The 18,190-nt window shown below is 37.1% G+C and overlaps 1 protein-coding gene across 1 annotated transcript in view; it reads right to left on the reverse strand.

Moving 5' to 3' along the window:
* Positions 1–10,928, reverse strand: part of LOC148815861 (uncharacterized) — a 41,040-nt gene extending 30,112 nt beyond the window's left edge. The window contains exons 1-3 of the mRNA XM_088904718.1: positions 10,841–10,928; positions 2,327–2,382; positions 1,896–1,990 (exon numbers count right to left, since the gene is read on the reverse strand). The gene's annotated coding sequence lies outside the window, so the exon portion shown is untranslated. The remainder of the gene's footprint in view (positions 1–1,895; positions 1,991–2,326; positions 2,383–10,840) is intronic.
* Between the last annotated feature and the right edge of the window lie 7,262 nt (positions 10,929–18,190).

Here is an 18,190-nt window from a genome sequence, read left to right on the forward strand (position 1 = left end):
GGCCTGCTGCTGGTTACTCTCTGGCAACCTCCACTCTAGACTCTTAGAACAAAGGAAAGTTCTGGCACTCGGACACACTGGCCGTTCCGTGGTTGTCCGGGCTGAGTCTCAGGATGGTCAGGAGGCGCGCTGCGAGAATGTCCTGCCCTTGGGAGCCTTCTGCTCCTGGGCCGTCCTGCCCTGGAATTCTCCTTTGAATTCCCTTTAGAACAGTCCACAGAATCCTCTCCAGAATCTTACTGAATCTCCCGAATCTGAATCTCTGAATCTCTGTGTTGCCTGTTTTTACCTGGAGGAACTTCAGCTCCTTGATTGGCTGAAAGTTCCATGGGCATCAGAGTCCCACGTGGGTTACTCGGCCCTACCAGTCCCTGATTGGTTGATCAAGGTGAGATATGAGTCATTTAGTCCTGACACTTAGTAATGCAGTCCAGATGTCCAACTGGCCCTCCCTAGACAGATAGGCGCCAATGGATGACCATTGATCATGATAGCCAGACTTAGCTAAGTGCATCCCCCTTTGGGAGCTTACTTCTTATCAAAAGAAAAACATCTTAAATCAGCTTGCATGAATTCTTTCTCTGTGGCTGCACCACAGAGATGGAGGGTGAGATGGGGCCTCCTTTAGGACAGCATACCAACGCTTAATTCTGTCTTATTAACAAGCATTGCCGCTACACTGCTACAATTAATAATTGTCCCAGTACGTGCACAAAACCCCTACAACTATATAAAAGGTCATGCTGCTTATTGTATTTATACTGTATACATTATTAACACTAAAATTCAATATTGAATGTTATCTAGGATTAAAATTTACATTCACTTAAATATATTATAATAATAAACTTGATTTTATATAGTGCCTTTAAAGGTGGCTTCTCAAAGCGCTTTACAGAATGACAAAAAAAAAGAATACACAAGATAAAACACAATTACAATATACAGAGGAGACCGTGGATGGTGGTACTAAGAAAAGCAGAGGGGTGAAGAATGGAACCAGTTAAGTAAAGGCTTTTCTGAAGAAGACGGTTTTGAGTCTGGATTTGAAGGAGTTTAGAGAAGGTGACTCTTTGATATTCTTGGGCAGAGAGTTCCAGAGCTTGGGGGAATAACAGGAGAAGGCCCTGTCACCCACAGAGTGTAGACGGGCTTGGGGGACAGTTAGGAGACCAGAATTAGAAGAGCAAAGGTTGCGAGGTGGGGAGTAGGGCAATAAAAGTTCAGACAGGTACTGAGGTGCCAAGCCATGCAGAGCCTTATAGGTGAGCATGAGGATTTTAAAGTCCACACAGTTAATGATAGCATAGGGCGTAGTCTTGCGATATTTCTAAGGTGAAAAAAAGATGTTTTGACAGTATGCTGTACATGTGGGTCGAATGTTAAGCCAGAATCGAATATAACCCCAAGGTTTTTCAATTTTGATTGAAGCTCAAGTACAGAGCCATCTACAGACAGGGTTACAGGACTGGCTTTACGAAGTTGATGGGGGGTACCAATAAGCATGACTTCAGTCTTGTCACAGTTAAGATGAAGGAAGTTTTGAGTCATCCAAATTTTTATGTCAGAGATGCAATTAGATAGAATAGAGACAGCCACATCAGTGTCGGGTTTGGTATGGATGTATATTTGAGTATCGTCAGCGTAAAAATGAAAGCTGAGGCCATGTGATCTTAAAAGCTGACCAAGTGGGAACATGTAAATGCTGAAGAGCAAGGGGCCCAGTATTGAGCCCTGGGGGACAATTTCAGACCTGTACCCATTGAGAGAGACAAAGTGACAGCGATCAGTGAGGTAAGATTTAAACCATTTGAGGTGGTTTGCATCTACAGTACATGCTACAGTACTGTACATTTACTTGCATCTACATGCATCTACAGTAAGTAAACACTTACATTTTGTCTTTTCCCCACACAAAAAAAGATGATTGCAGATGTAAGTCTTGTTGAGGATGGTCTCTCCGCACACAGAGTGCTGGTATCTTGCAGATCTGAAAAATAATTTTAAAATAGTACAATGTTGGAAATGTAATAATAATAAATCCATGATCAAATTCAAGTGTACCTGCACTTATTTCATTACATTAAAATTAATAGAATAATGCACAGCTGGTTACGTGTCTTCATCTGAAGTATTTGCATACTGTACATACATTTCTTTATTAAAAACTAACATTTAAAGATCAAGAGCGTTCTGCTGTACAGTATGTGCACATACAGTCACAAAGCAATAATTAGATATTAGAAAAATAAGTTTATGCCCTCTTTGATAGTCTTGGAAGCTCAGTAAGGAAGTCAAAGACTTTCAGTTATAGCACCCAGCTCACCTTGTTGTCAGCCGGAAATCTCAAAGAAGCCAATCAGGTCAAGTCAATAAAACGATCTGTAAAAGTAATTAAGTAATCAATGGCCTACTGTTATGACCCCAAGTGTCTAGAGGTAAAGGGGTGTAACATTTAGAATAGTTTTTGGATGCAGGTGGGTTCTGGTGAGGGACTTAGGAAGCGTGATAACAAGTGTTGGTGCAAATGAGATCATTTTAAGGTGAATAAGTGACTAGTATGAAATAAGACACAATAACACACAGGAAGAGGGAACTTGAGCAGTGCCAAAGAAAAGAAAACAACAACAAAATGGAGCTGGCTAATAAAGTGAGGGGAAGCTGACCTAACTACAAAAGAAAACCCGAAACACACGGTCTTCAGCATCTGCAAACGCCCTAGCTAACCTTCACTGACTACCCAAAACCATACAAGAAAAAAAGAATTCACCCGTACTAAACTAGTGTGACTAATACAAAATCAACTACGTGTGCAAAATGTACCCAACAACCTAAACTAACCTTATACACAAAAGTTCACACAAAAACACAAGTGAACTAGGAATACAAATAATGGGAAACGAGAGTAATCAACAGGAACAGGGTACAAACGAACACAAAGGTTGAACATATAACACGTTACGGCAAGGTAATGGAGAAACAAGGATAAACACACAAACAAATGAAAGTACAAAGAGACGAACACAAACCGACAAAACAACAAAGCTGAAGCTATACGAACACACACACGCAAAGTGAAGCAAAGCGAAGCAGAACCGAAGTCAAACGGAAGGCCTCTTCCTTCCTGAAAACCTCCATGTTATATACTGAATAAGATGCTTTATCAGTTCAGGGTGCTAGGGCCCCTGCTGCACACTAAAACAAAAATTAATCTTAATCGTAATTAAGCAGGTTAGTCTTTACAACTTACAAGTGATCTTCAATATCTTCTAAAACAAACCGCGAGACCAGAACAGACAAAAAAAGCATGTTTACTACAGATGTACACATGCTGTCATCATAAACTGATATTAACAGCAATCTTACACACCAAAATACAACCTAAAAGTCAAAAGCTTAGAAAAACATAAAATTAGATAATAATTGTTTATACTTATACAGTATAGTACTTTTCTGGACACTCCACTCAGAGCACTTTACAGGTAATGGGGATCCCCTCCAACCCCAGCAGTGTGCAGCCCCACCTGGATGATACACCTGCAGCCAGAGTGCACCAGTACACTCCCCACACACCAGCTCTCAGCAGGGAGGAGAGCAGAATGATGAAACCAATTAATTATGAGGCCATGATTGGTAATGGCCAATGGCAAATTTGGTCAGGATGATGTGATATGCACTGAAAAACAGGTTACATACCTAGAAACTGAAAGAGTAAATTTGTTTGGCTAACCTATATGAACAAGTCTGAAAAAAGAGGGTCTAATTGGTTCAAAGTGCTGTCATTCATTATTCACCATTCAGAGACCTAGGAGATGTCACTGCCTCTGTAACTCATGAAAGAAAAACAAACTCTCAGCCAGGCTTTTTTACATATCAACCACTTTGTTTACAGTTTGTTTACTTAGCAACCAGGGGTCATTTATTGTCAACACCTCACTCCTGCTGATAAGCTGACAGTTAAAAAAATAAATTAAAACTCCTCAAGCACTCCCAAGAGGATTATATAGTAATTGCAATAGCTATTATAGCTTTTAATTTTCTTCAATATTTTTTAAAACAATTTCTGGGTATGTGAACATTATCATTTCAGGTCCTCTCTTTACAAAAATTATATATAATTTTTTTCATATTTGTCTCAATGTTGTCTCAATGGCAGCAAGCAGCTATATCACCCTGCAACTCACAACTGGGAAGGAGAGTCGTTTAACATGCAGGGTTCAAAGCACAGGGATCAGTCCAAGACATGGTCAAACAGGCAAGGTCAAAGCACAGAGACAGAGGAGAAAACACTGGAGAAAGGTGAGAAAAAGTACATCAGACTCTAAGATGAGAGATTAACAAATTGACAAATTTTACATACAGTAACTAACTTACTTCCACAGCTACATCCTTTCAGGTGTATAAAGAATATTAGGAATAACAGGATGAATATATGAGTTAAGAGTAAAATGCAAATAAGAAAAGGAGGTTGGCACTTCCACAGCAATTGAAGAATCTAAAACCATTCAAATCTGCATAAATCCACCAATTCACATTCATGGAGAGAATGTGAGTAAAACATTCATATTCAATATTGTAAAAACACCACTTACAAGCCAAATATGATACATTTGGGAGCACAAACTGTTGGAAGAATGACCGAGGACACCTGGCATATCCTAAACATTTTATGGTAGGATACCATAAAATGAAAATAAATTGGGGAAAGATTCTTGAAGAAATATAAAAAAAATCCTCCTTAGCAGTCCTTTTCATTCTTGGACAAACACCAGAAATGTTGGGTTCCAGAAGGAAGAAGAAGGATGAGAAGAAACTGTCAGGAAGGGAAACGGAGACAAACGGAGCTATAGCGACTGGAAAAAGGAAAGAGATTTTGACTTTAAACTATAAAAAAATTGCTTCACATGTAGTATTATATTCTATTATGTCATCTTCTTATAGTTATTACACTGGTTGATGTTGTTGTTTTTATTCAAATGGTTTATTAATCCCAATGTAAATTATCAACACTGGAGTAAGTCAACTGGAGACTTTTTACTGTTATTTGTAGATATGTTGAAAAAAACAACATTCCCATTTGAAGAAAATAAACTATTGAAGAAAAAAAAACAAGCAGGGGTTTTATAACAACACATAAAATAATAATAATAATAATAATAATATTAAACAATAACTAGCATACGACAACCCCTACAGTATATACTATTCTGAACCCCCTAAAAAATAAAAAAATGATCATGAAACTTAACAAACCCCATACCTCCCAAAAATATACAACACTGCACACTTTTTACTTTTTACTCTCCATACAGACTCTCACATGTATCATAGTCACAATGCACTGACACCTTCACACAAGAATCTTTACAGTTTTACTAGAGGAATTCAAGAGAGATCCTGCTCTTCATCAATCCCTCACTCTCCTCCTCTATAGACCCCCCACCTGAGACTGTGTTTATCCTGCTCTTGTAGAAGAGGAGTTGGGTCTGGCCCAGCAGAAAGTGCGCTGGATACAATTCTCTTCTTCTTGACATAACTCACTCTGAACACAACAGCAGGGCTGCTGAAGGCCAGACTAAGGTTAGAAAAGAGACTCAACATGGGTGTCAGGCTGGAGCAGGTGCTATAGCAGTGAAAGTGTGCCTGTTTCTCAGCACAGAATTGTAACCATAACCAGAGGTATAACAGTAAATTCATACAGAATCTAATACATGAGATGATCTAGGTTCTTAATGTGGTCGATATTGTGTCCCACTTCGGTCAATTGCACAAGTAAAGTAAAAAAAACAGTTTCACGACCCAAAGCAAGACTTGGAAAGGTCAAAGGACCTGCTTAATGTGTAAAACACTTACTTGCAGCATTGTGCAGGTGCTAATAAGCTGCTGAGTAAAGAATGTTTGAATTTTCCTGCAAACATCAGCAGTATTGTGTATATAGTTGACCCTTACTTGAATGAAAATAGGACATAAATAAAGGGTTTCAGAAATCAAACAAAGCTTTATTCCCATGCTTATAGTCTGGGTAATTGGAGGCTGCACTGTTCTGCTTCCTATTGGTATGTACGGGTTTTTCGCACAAAGTCGTATTGAGCAGTATTTCTCGTGTTGTGAACGTGTGTACAGAGCAGTCCCCCCAGGTTCCAGTTAGTGCGTTATTACGCATCGATGAAAAACCGGAAGTTTAAAAAAAGAGAATTAGTTCACTGATAGTTTTATGTGGAGGCTGTGAAAATTTTCACAAGTCGTGGAAAGTCGTGGGGGTGGAAAGTGCCCGCGGTCATTTAATTAGTATTAAAATTCACACTGTTTCCCTTCCAAAGATATGGAAAGAAAAATATTCGAGCTGTGCCGAAAAATAAAAGCGCCGTCTTTCAGTCAACGAGTGTCTGAATCACTGTGCCCGTCCTCGCCAACCCGAAAATACTACAATAAACATTTCTAAATATCACCTATGTGGGTTGTTCGCATGAACTCGTATTGAGCAGTATTTCTCGTATTGTAAACGTATGTACACAGCGGTCCCACAGGGTGTAGAACGCAAACCCACGTGACCCTGAAAGTGCTACATTATTAATAATATCTTCTGTGTCGCATTAACATTGGAATGTTCCTATTTACATGTGTAAAAAGAGGGGATACACAACGTGTCTCCTCTTTAACTCTTCAGTTTACAGAGAAATTCCACCAGGGCCTCACAACATTGTCCAATAATACTCTTCTTGTGTCTAATTTTTAGTTTAGCAGGATTTGAGCTACAGTATATGAATATAATTATATCGTTATTAATTTCTTTAGATATGCGATTCCATATTATATTCCCTATTAATCAAATTCTAAAAATGTCAATATTGTGTCCATAATATTTGCTATTTTAGTTTTTCAAGGAAGCCTTTCAAAGGCTTGAGGTGTCTGTTAAATTGCCCCACTGAATAACGTGTTTTGAATTAAACCAGTTTAACAGCTCTAAAGCATACTGTAGTTTTTGTTCACACAATTTTGTCAGTGAAAAAAATGACCGTGGGCACTTTTCCTCCCCCTCTAATTCTCAGAGTAGAATAGGCGAACCTTCCAATGAAAGACAGTCCCCCTTCCCCCCACGGACAGACTGACAAATGTTTTCACTGCCTATTCACTGCCTATTATTTGAGCTTCAGTACATGAATATAATTATATCGTTATTCAATTCTTTAGATACACTATTCCATATTATATTCACTATTAATCAAATTCTAAAAGTATGCTTTGGTTTACTCCGATAATGAGCGTATTCGCAGAAAAGGTTAAAACTTTTATAACTTTTTACTATTATTATCAAAACCCTCAAATCATTAAATTTTGGTTACATTTTGATGTGTTCCTTGTAACTGCTGTAACTGCTGCACTGCTGTCGATATTTTAGCAGTAGACAAAATGATGCACTTGGAGTTTGCAATGTAGGGATTTCTATATTTATGTCTTTATTTAGTGGTTTCATTAGTGACAAAGGCTAAACTTTCAGCTTCAGTAACGCGTACACCATATGGCCAACATTACAGTTATTAGGGATTAATAATACTGGCTGGTTCCCTGGGATGACGGGCGGGTTCGATGTCCCTGGTAGTGGGAGCACAGCCTGTCCTACAGACCATAAAAAAAACAGGCTTCCCTTTTTTCCTCTTTTCTCACCCACTGCGATTCGGGCACAGAAGGGGTAAAAAGAGCTCAGATAGGCAGAGGGAAGGGGGACGGGTGAAACTGTTACCTGCCCTGGATAAAGCTGTTAGAAAACAGGTGGATTTACACCTCTGAAAAGCATTCCAATTCTAATGCAATACAGAAGACATTATTCATAATAAATGATCTTGGATGGTCTGTAAACTGAAAATTTATAGAGGAGACTCATTGTGTATCACCTCTTTTTACACTTGGAAGAACATTCCAATGTTAATGCGACACTGAAGATATTATTAATAACCTTTTAAATCTGAAGCTGTTAACTTTACTTCAGACCTAGATACCTCCACACCTGCATATCAAGATCATGGTTCATCATGCGTAAATGAGTCAAATTAAAAATATAACATGTTTACAAAGAAAGTAGAATACAGTAATCAGCCGGGGACTCAAACCCGGGCCTTTAACATCACTACCAGCTGTATCAGCCAGCTGAGCTAAAGGACGATCTCTCCTTACCCTGGCGGCTGAGGTCCCTGCTAGCTATTCAGAGGGAAAGTCGGTGACGTCACCACGCTGACAAGCTCATTTATAATAAATGAGATAAAATGATGTGTTCTTGCTTAACTTAGACATTGCATGATTTTAAAAGCAATTTAAATACATTTTTTAAATTAAAATTCATTCTATACAGCAATCACATATTTGGGGACCATTTTATAAAAGCCGAGGCCTTTTATAAAATGCCTATATCATGGATATACTGTAGCCACAGTTAAAAGGGTTGCCAGCCCTCCGCATCACGTCGGGCCTAACAACACCTTTTAAGTGTGACTATATCCACAATATAGCACAGCCTCTTGTGACTTATTGTTTAAATAATTAAATTCTGAAAAGTATGAGTTTCTTTTACTGTGATAACGAGCGAAAGTATTCATGGAAAATGGTAATCACTTAACTCACTTAACTTTGAACGTTTTGTGATATTTAGAAAGACAAACAAATTCAATATAGTGTCAATAATATTTATTATCAGTAATAAAGACAGTAGGCGCAGCTTCAAATTATTCGTTGTTATAAATAAATGACTTAGCTTTGAACATGTTGTGATATTTAGAAATATAAAAAATGTCAATATACAGTAGTCTCCATAACATTTGCTATTTTAGTTTTTCAAAGAAATGTTTATTTGTTAAGAGAAAACTCACGGCAACAGACCACCAGACCTCAGGCTTATAAGTCACACACTTAAGCCATCACACCACAGACATAATCACATGGGTAGCACTGAAACTGAAGCACACATAAAAAGCGTATTATACTTCTAGTTGAGCTACAGACATGAATATAACTTTATCGTTATTAATTTCTTTAGATACGCAATTCCACATTATATTCCCTATTAATCAAATTCTGAAAAGTATGCTTTTGTTTACTGCAATAATAAGCGTATTTGCAGAAAAGGTTAAAACATTATAATTTTTTACAAAGTATATAAACTTAATATGGTCAGAAGGAGCACGTAAAAACTTTTCCAAAATAACCTCAGTATGTAACTGAATGCAAGACTTTGAGGCTTAAAATGTTTAGGAAGAAAATGGAATACTGGTGTGTATTGTTTTTTAAACTACCAATACCAGCCATATACAGTTTACATTATATGTTTATGCTTGTAAATTAATATCGTTTATGACCATCAGACGTATTATGCTTCTCTTCTTTTTATGCACAGCTACTAAAATTTCCCTTTAGTTGTAAAATTCCATATAAATATTCAATACTAAGTGGAATAAAACATGCACAGTAAAGAGATTAAATGATTAAATTTTTTCACTAATGACCAATGCACCACAAGAGCCCCTTTCGATCATTTTGGCCAGCCAATCACGTACCGTGGTACAACGCAGTGGCTTGTGGGTAGTTGCGTGCGGTACGGGTTTATCCGCGCATTTTGAATGGCTGCATCTGTAGATAATACAGCTCTTACATACTGTACATCTACTGTAAATCTATTGCTAGAACAACTATGAAAATTTCAGTCTCCTTTCTATACCCAGTCTGTTATGCAGATGGAACCTGGTAGGGCTGACTTTACACTATTTTTCATGCTTAGAGACTGTTCAACATAGTGAGTATTTTGCTATTCCGTTTTTTTGTGTGTCTTCTACCCGTTTTGGGGGGCATTAGAAGGGAAGGAATTCTGTATTTCCCTTTTACCAAACACTGTACTAACAATTTGCACATTCTGAAAAAAATATTTTATAAGAAAATTATCCAATATGTATTTTTGTTAGAATATAATGCAATCAAAATGATTGTCCAAAAAGAACGATTGATTCTGATTCTGGCTCAAACTTAATAATAATAATTTCCAGGCAGCCTGGACTCTTCTAGCTGCCTTAATTGACAAGATATAGGATACCTGTGGAGTTCTAGCCTGATAAACACTTCAGTAATTCATTGTTTATCCTTTAAGATTTATTTTTAAATTTAAGAATTATTGTTAGGTGTAGTTAAACACTTCATATCCCTGACATAATTAAAATATACAAGATTGTTCACAGATTACGACATAAAAAAACTTTTACTGCTTATTTTCCAACATGCATCATTGCTTTAACTTTCACCATTTGATTTTGTATTGCAGCTGCAACAGTCACAGATTTTTGCACAGGGACTATTCTAACTATTGTAACGCATATGGCCTCCATTGCTTGTGAGAGCTAAGCTAAGCTGAGCTGAGCTGGCTTAACAGAGCGGTGATATCACCGTCTTCACCTGTGAATAGCAGGGACCGCAGCCACTGGGCTGAAGGGAGATCTCCCTTTGGCTCAAGAGGCAGGGTCCCTGTTGAGTGACGCTGATGGCCTGGGTTTGAGTCCCTGATGGTTGGGAGCTGACCTGATGCAGCAGCGGCAAGGGCGTCCACCTGAACCCTGTAGCATTACACTATTATTTTAGCATTCACAGCCACCTCTTGGACTGTCGACAATAACAGTAGAAGATTTGGTGCACAGTTCCAGTAGTTCATTAGATATAGTCAGTTAAGTAAAATAGTTTACAAGAAAAACTACAATAACAACTCAAATTTACTCAAAAAGTGTTGGGTATGTATTTTACTAACAATCAGTGCATTTCTCAAATTAAAAAAAAAGTTTTCTCTGACAATTGAATTGTTGTTGCTTACCTTTGTTAACACTGTAAAGATCTGTGAGTAGTGTAATCTGTAGATAGGTCTTGTGCTTCTGTGGGCTCCTGGCTGAGTGATTCAGTTCCCAGTACTGCACACAATGCCGATACAAAGCTGCAGAGCTTTTATATTAGAGAGATGCACTTTCACTTTCAATTTCCTGTAACAGGAGCTGTGTATTAACTTACATATTCCATGACTTTTAACTTTTAAGAATTTATTTTGATTTAATGTTTAATGTTTAACTGTAGCATTTGGAAAGAAGAATACACTTTTAAGTTACCTAAAAACATTTCTTAAGTTGCAATATGTAATTATAAACTTAATACAATTAGATTTTTTGTTTATGACTGTACATTTAATACAATTTATAAAGCAGGGAATGATTTCTAGCTAAGGGCTGCTGCTGTACTTTACTATTTTTACATTAATGAACATTTTTCTTAAACTTCCTTGAGACTTCTCCTTTTTAAATATACAGAATATTCTATCTATGGGGGGAAACCGAGCTTGGAGAAACATTAAGATAAGAGTAATTAAAATACAGTATGTTTTGAATCTGAGATACAGCCCATATTAAAGGTTTACAAAGTCAGGAAAGCAGACCGTAAAGAACTGTAGATTGTAAAGAAGTGTAGAAAAGGACAGGATGAATACTGCATGATTCAGTCAGTAATTGATGGCAACAGCTTAACGATATTGTGTTTGAATCACAGAACAATGATCAAGTATATATATAGTTTTATAGATAAAAAGATAAAAAGAAGACCAATGTACAGTGTAAAATTACAGTAACACAGAAGTCTTTTGCAGCAATGGATTGCTATTGTCTGTCTATCAGGCAGTTTGAACGCATGCTGGATATGTTTGCTTTTATATGAGCAGGTCTGAGTTGCATATTCTATCTCTTCATTATTTATACTGTATGTTCTGTTTCCCTATCTGTACTGTTTTTTTACAGCATCTGAGTGTTCCTAACTCTATCGAAATTTGATATCCTTTTGAGTTTCCTTCCCAAGAATGGAATGGAATTCTTTCAATGTTCACATGATTTCCTGATTCTGCTAAGAAGCAAACTGAACATTTTAGAGGAAAGAGTTTAAACATTAACCAGTTTCACATTCCTTTGGTTACAAAGTGAGACCAATAAATGAAGAATAAACACAATAATATATTTGAAATCTCTTCTCTTCCCAGAACTCATGTGGTGCAGGAAAATACATGTTTGTTAACAGTGTTAACAAAGGTAAGCAACAATGATTCAATTGTCAGAGAAAACATTTTTTTTAATCTGAGAAATGCACTGATTGTTAGTAAAATACATACCGAACACTTTGTGAGTAAATTTGAGTTGTTATTGTAGTTTTTCCTCATAAACTATTTTACTTAACTGACTGTATCTAATGAACTACTGGAACTGTGCACCAAATCTTCTATTGTTATTGTCGACAGTCCCAGAGGTGGCTGTGAATGCTAAAATAATAGCTAGAATAGTCCCTGTGCAAAAATCTGTGACTGTTGCAGCTGCAATACAAAAACAAATAGTGAAAGTTAATGCAATGATGCATGTTGGAAAATAAGCAGTAAAAGTTTTTTTATGTTGTAATCTGTGAACAATCTTGTATATTTTAATTATGTCAGGGATATGAAGTGTTTAACTACACCTATCAATAATTCTTACATCTAAAAATAAATCTTAAAGGATAAACAATGAATTACTGAAAAGAAGATTACTCCAAAAGAAGTCAACAGGCCAAAGTGCTTGTTTTCCATGGTGAAGGATTCTGGTGGCTCTGGTATTGTGTGGGATGCTTTTTCCAGACATGGTTAAGGGCCACTCAATCCCCCTAGAGGACAAAAAGACAAGATAAATGCCAATAATTACAATAATTACAAAATCATGCTGAATAACTGTCACATCCCTCCAGTGGAGTTCCAGATCTTTGTAGAATCTATGGCAAGGCACATTGAAGCTGTTCTGGTGTCACCTTGTGGCCCTACACCTTATTAATACACTTCATGTTGTCGTTTCCTTGATTTTTATACTGTACCTATAGTTACCTATAGTTAGGGTTCACAGCCTGCTAGCAGCGTGTATCATAAACCAACCAAGTTAACATCTACAGTATTTCACTCCACTAACAGTGTAAAAAATATAAAAGTTAAACTTCAGTAAGTTGTGCACAAAAAGTTGCAGCAGTCAGCTGACACCCCTACCTTACACGAATCATACATTTAATAGACCCATACAGTACCTATTGTTAAGAATGTTCTTTTTATGAAAATTCAATGCTTGAAAACATGAATTGTTACCCAAATTTGAAATAATGAAAGCTGACTTCAAACTATTAAGAAGCAATACAAAGAAAATTTTAGAAAGCTCCAGCAAATGTAGAGAGTAAAGAGGAAGGTGTCATGCAACTCATTTCATATCCAGTGTACACCTCATATTCCTCTACCTAGTATAGGTGAGAGCTAGCAGAGAGCCTATGGAGTAGTACAAGCCATGTGTGATATGAAATATAGATGAATGGGTTTCTGGGAATTAATTACATTTGTAAAAAGAGGTATTAATTAATCTGAAGAAGAAATTTGCCACTTTAAATAAATATACTGTACACTTCTTAAGATACCTGATGGAGCACAGCAATGTTTTGTCTTAATAAAAAGTAATTGAAAACTGACATATTTAGATAGTATCTAAAAATAAAGAAAGGAAAGAAGAAAAAATATCACATTCATCAATAGATGATAACATTAACTGGTAACAGAAGTAAAAACATACAGTACATGCAAATACTATATTTAAACATGCTCAAAACTATAATGTTAAGATTCCAATATGAATTCAATCTTTAATCTGTAAATAGCAAACTTTGTGTGTTTCAGTTTGTAAAAACAGTAATTGGAATCTTTTGTCTTTTAACTTGCTCAGTGGTTTATGGCTCAATTACAGATCCAGCCATTCAAAAAGAGTGTGGTACACTGCGGTAAAACTTGGTAGGCGTGGCACATCACAATGCATCCTAACACGTTATACCGCATCATACCGCATGTTACGATAATAGTATCCAGAATCACCTTGTAAAATCGCCAGTTGGAGCTAATAAAGCTTAATGTCTCATGTACAGCATTTGAGCTGTTACCAAAAAACGCTGGGTTTTGAATCCTGGTCACTGCTAAGGGGCAATCATTTTTCCAATTAAGAATTTAAGTTGTATACTCTTTAGACTTTTAATTTTAAACTGTGTATTACAGCATGTTAATCATCAAACATTAAAAAGTCGGTATATTTTATAAAAGCAAGATTGCTCAGTTGGACAAAAGTACACAACCTTCCACTTCCATCATAAATATTTTAATTATGCATAAATGTTTTATGCATTAAAGTCTTTACGGAAGATATTACAAATAGTATTAATAATGAATGACCTTGGATAGGCTGTAAGCTCAAAGTATTACCCTGGTCCACTTTCTTTGTAACTGTCTGCATCAGTTTAACTGTTGCGACACTAAATTACTTTATTTTTTTGACAAAAAGTAACACCACACTCTCTTGTTTAAATGGACTGTTTTGTTGCTCCACAGACTGTTAAAGCAGAGGAAAAGAGTGCCTCTTTCTTTGAAGCATTCTGTTCATACGATTACGTATCTGTTTCCAATCACCCAAAAGTTTTGAGAATTTTCGATTCACCATGCCTATAATGGTTTCCCAGAGATTGCTCATAAATGGTATTAATTTAGGAACATAAACATATTATGTAAACTGTATATGGTTGGTATTGGTAGTTAAAATAAAAAATTCACACCAGTATTCCACTTTCTTCCTAAACATTTTAAGCATCAAAGTCTTTCATTCAGTTACATACTATGGTTATTTTGGAATAGCTTTAACATGCTCCTTCAACTATATTAAGTTTATATACTTCATAAAAAGTTATAATGTTTTAACATTTCCTATGAATATTTGCACTTGGTATCACAGTAAAAAAACGCATACTTTTTAGAAATTGATTAATAGGGATATAATATAGAATCGCGTATCTAAAGAAATTGATAATTATATAATTATATTCATATAGCTCAAATTATCACAGTAGTGCACTTTGTAAATGTCTGCATCAGTTTAACACTTGCTATTGTGATTATGTCTGAGGTGTTATGGCTTAGGTGTGTGCCTTGTATGCAGGAAGTCAGGGGTTCAATTCTAGCTGTCATCATGATATTTCCTTTAACAGATAAACGTTTCTTTGAAAAACTAACATAGCAAATATTATGGACACTATATTGACATTTTTGATATTTCTAAATATCACAACATTTTCGAAGCTAAGTGATTTACAAATAACAATGAATATTTTCAAGCTGCTACTGTACTGCTACTACAGTATAGCTTGTGAGAAATACATTTACAGTATTTGACCTGCAGCAAAGTTTAACTCATTCAGAGCACCCTACATTACAATCTTTCTTCGTGAAATTCTTTAAAATCCGGAACAGAATCTGGAACATTAACAAGAAGTTAAAAGAAAGTATTGGGGCCAGGCACTCCGAGCCCCGGGCTCAGAAAGTCAGGACGCCGTGAGGAAGCCTATGCCGTCGGGTCTCTCCTGGACCTGCTGGTAGGCGGACTTGCTGGCGTCCAGATTCCAATGCTGAGCCAGGAATAGCGAGTACACCAGGTTTAAATAATGAGAAACAAAACAGGGAGCAGGTGCACATAATCGACTAAATACAAAATGGTCTGAGCACCCTTAAGAGGAGGGATCCTTATCGTGACAGTATATTTTGATTCCAGGAATGAGTCTATAAATTATTATATTTGATAGATTCCTAAAAGTTGTCAAGTACACTCACGATTTACCATGACAATTATTGATAATTACAGTCAATTAAAACTCCAAATTACCTACAGTAGTAAATGTACAGCAGTCAGGGTGTAAAAGCTGGATTCAAGAGTTGGTTAATGGTGGATACAGGAACTCTCAAGAAACTGGATGAACAGGAAATTTACATGTAGATTCCTTTTGCAACATTTCTTTTCAGAAATAACTGAATGTCTAAATTCTGGGTAGGGGTGTATAATGTCTAAAGAAATATTGATATGAAAAATGACTCTTTTAAATCTTTTTTTAAAGAAAATCTTTTTTTAAAAGCCATTGAAGCTGTGAACCAATAGAGGAAATATTTGATAAACATGTTTCAGAAAAGTGGTTAAATACCATCATAACCAACAGACATATTCCTGTCACTCTGTTGAATAGAGAACACTTTACAGTGAGGAGTTTTAAATTGATAGTTTGACTGTCACTCTGGTGGAGACTTCCTACTCTCCTGTAGGGAGTGCATGAGACTAATGGACAGATGGATATTCTCTGGTGAATAGGACACACACTCAGGTTGGAGGTGCATAAAACTGAAGGTAAGGCAGTCAGTCTGTTTTGAAGAATATACCGTACACTTTTGGGTAGTGGTGTGTTAAGTTGATGGTCAGAAGGTCACTCTTTGATTAATAATTAATGTTGTATGGTGGAGTGTGTCTATGACTGGAGGTGAGTCTATTACTGTATAGAAAAATGCATGTTCTCCATTGGGGGGAGTTAGTGTACGTTTGCTTATAGGTGCTTTAGAGTTTTTACAGGAATTCTCAAGAATGTAGAAGAACAGGAAAGTCTTGGCCATTACAACACGCCTTCTTTTGTCATGAGACTTGAGCACATCATGATAGTCCACAAAGATATGTTTTAGTCTGTGATTAAAGGCTGAAAAAAATGTAGTAGTGCATCATTTGGTGTTACAGGAGGCACAGAGCCTGAGAGTGACTGCTTTCATAGCAGAATATATTGGAAAGGAAACATTTAAAAATGAAATCAAAATTAACGTATACTTCTTCATTCTTCATTTCATTGCATTCAGATTGTTCAGGCATCCCATAATATTTGCTGTCGTTTGTATACTTTGACAAAATTAAATAACAGAGAAATGTTTAATTATCCTTCACAGTTTCCAGTTAACAACGTGTCTCAGGTGATCACAATTAAACACAATTAAAGCCAAACAGTTTTACATTCACATCATTCAACAACATCATTCACATATACAAACTCACTTTTAGACCACTGCAATTTTTATACCTGTTAATAATTTTTACTGGTGTGTGCACAGTGTATTCATTAAGGAATATTGACACTAATGATATTTGATTTACCTTAGATCTTTTTTAGTTTGTTACTCAAAAGTTAATCAACTTATTTCTTGTACTGGTTTCATTAAAATACATTTTCACAGAATACAATGAGAAACAAATGTTGAATCAACACCATTTATTATTGAGGATACAATGAGGACAGTGGTAAACAATATTTGAAAGTGGTGTTTCAGTACAGTTATACATTTTACTAATCTCCTGGTTTTCCGGATACCCAGGAGCCCTGTGACCAGTGAGCGGTGCAGGCTGATGACTGTAGAGCGGTGCAGCCTGATGAGTGGAGAGCAGGGCAGGCTGATGACTAGAGAGAGGTGCAGCCTGATGAGTGGGGAGCAGTGCAGCCTGATGAGTGGAGAGTGGTGCAGGCAGATGACGAGAGAAGTGCAGGGTGTTGACTGCAGAGGGGTGCATAGTGTTGACCAGTGAGAGGTGGAGGCTGATGACTGGAGAGCAGTACAGGGTGATGACTGGAGAATGGTGGAGCTGATGACTGGAGAGTGGTGCAGGGTGTTGACCAGTGAGCGGCGCAGGCTGATGACTAGAAAGAGGTGCAGGTTGATAAATGCTGAGGAGTCCTGGGGCTATGTATTTCCGGTTCACGCTTTCCTCCTGGCTCAGCATTGAGGGTTCGGATGTCTTGAGACCCGCCTAACACCAGGTCGTCTCCTAGGCGGCTGGCCTGAGGGCATACTGTAGGTTTGTACCTGACATTGTCTGAACAGCTGAGCCCGGGCTAACCCCAGTCTCGCCGCTACGCATAGGGTCTTTTCTCACTCTACTGCCATTCCATGGCTTGTCCCTTTCGACATCCATGACACTGTATGGTGCAGACTGCTTTAGTGAAGAAAGATAAGGGTAGTAGGATAGGAGCCCTGGGGTCAGGATGCTTACTGCCTCCATCAACACTTCAATATTTCTAAGATGCTCCATTACTGTCTCTTATGGGCAGAGTGAGTCCCAGCTGATTAGTCTCTCTCATCCCTACCCCAGTTCAATCTGTCTAATCCCCTGTGTATTTCCCTCTCACACTGGGCTTATTTTACCTTCTTATTCTTTTACCTTTTTTAAGTACTCAATTTTCACATTTCAACTACCACAGGTAATAGTACAGAAGAGCAATTCTTAGCTAAGATAGTCTT

Source organism: Atractosteus spatula, chromosome 24 (genome assembly GCF_055471065.1).
Source record: "Atractosteus spatula isolate fAtrSpa1 chromosome 24, fAtrSpa1.hap1, whole genome shotgun sequence".
NCBI classification, from domain to species: Eukaryota; Metazoa; Chordata; class Actinopteri; order Semionotiformes; family Lepisosteidae; genus Atractosteus; species Atractosteus spatula.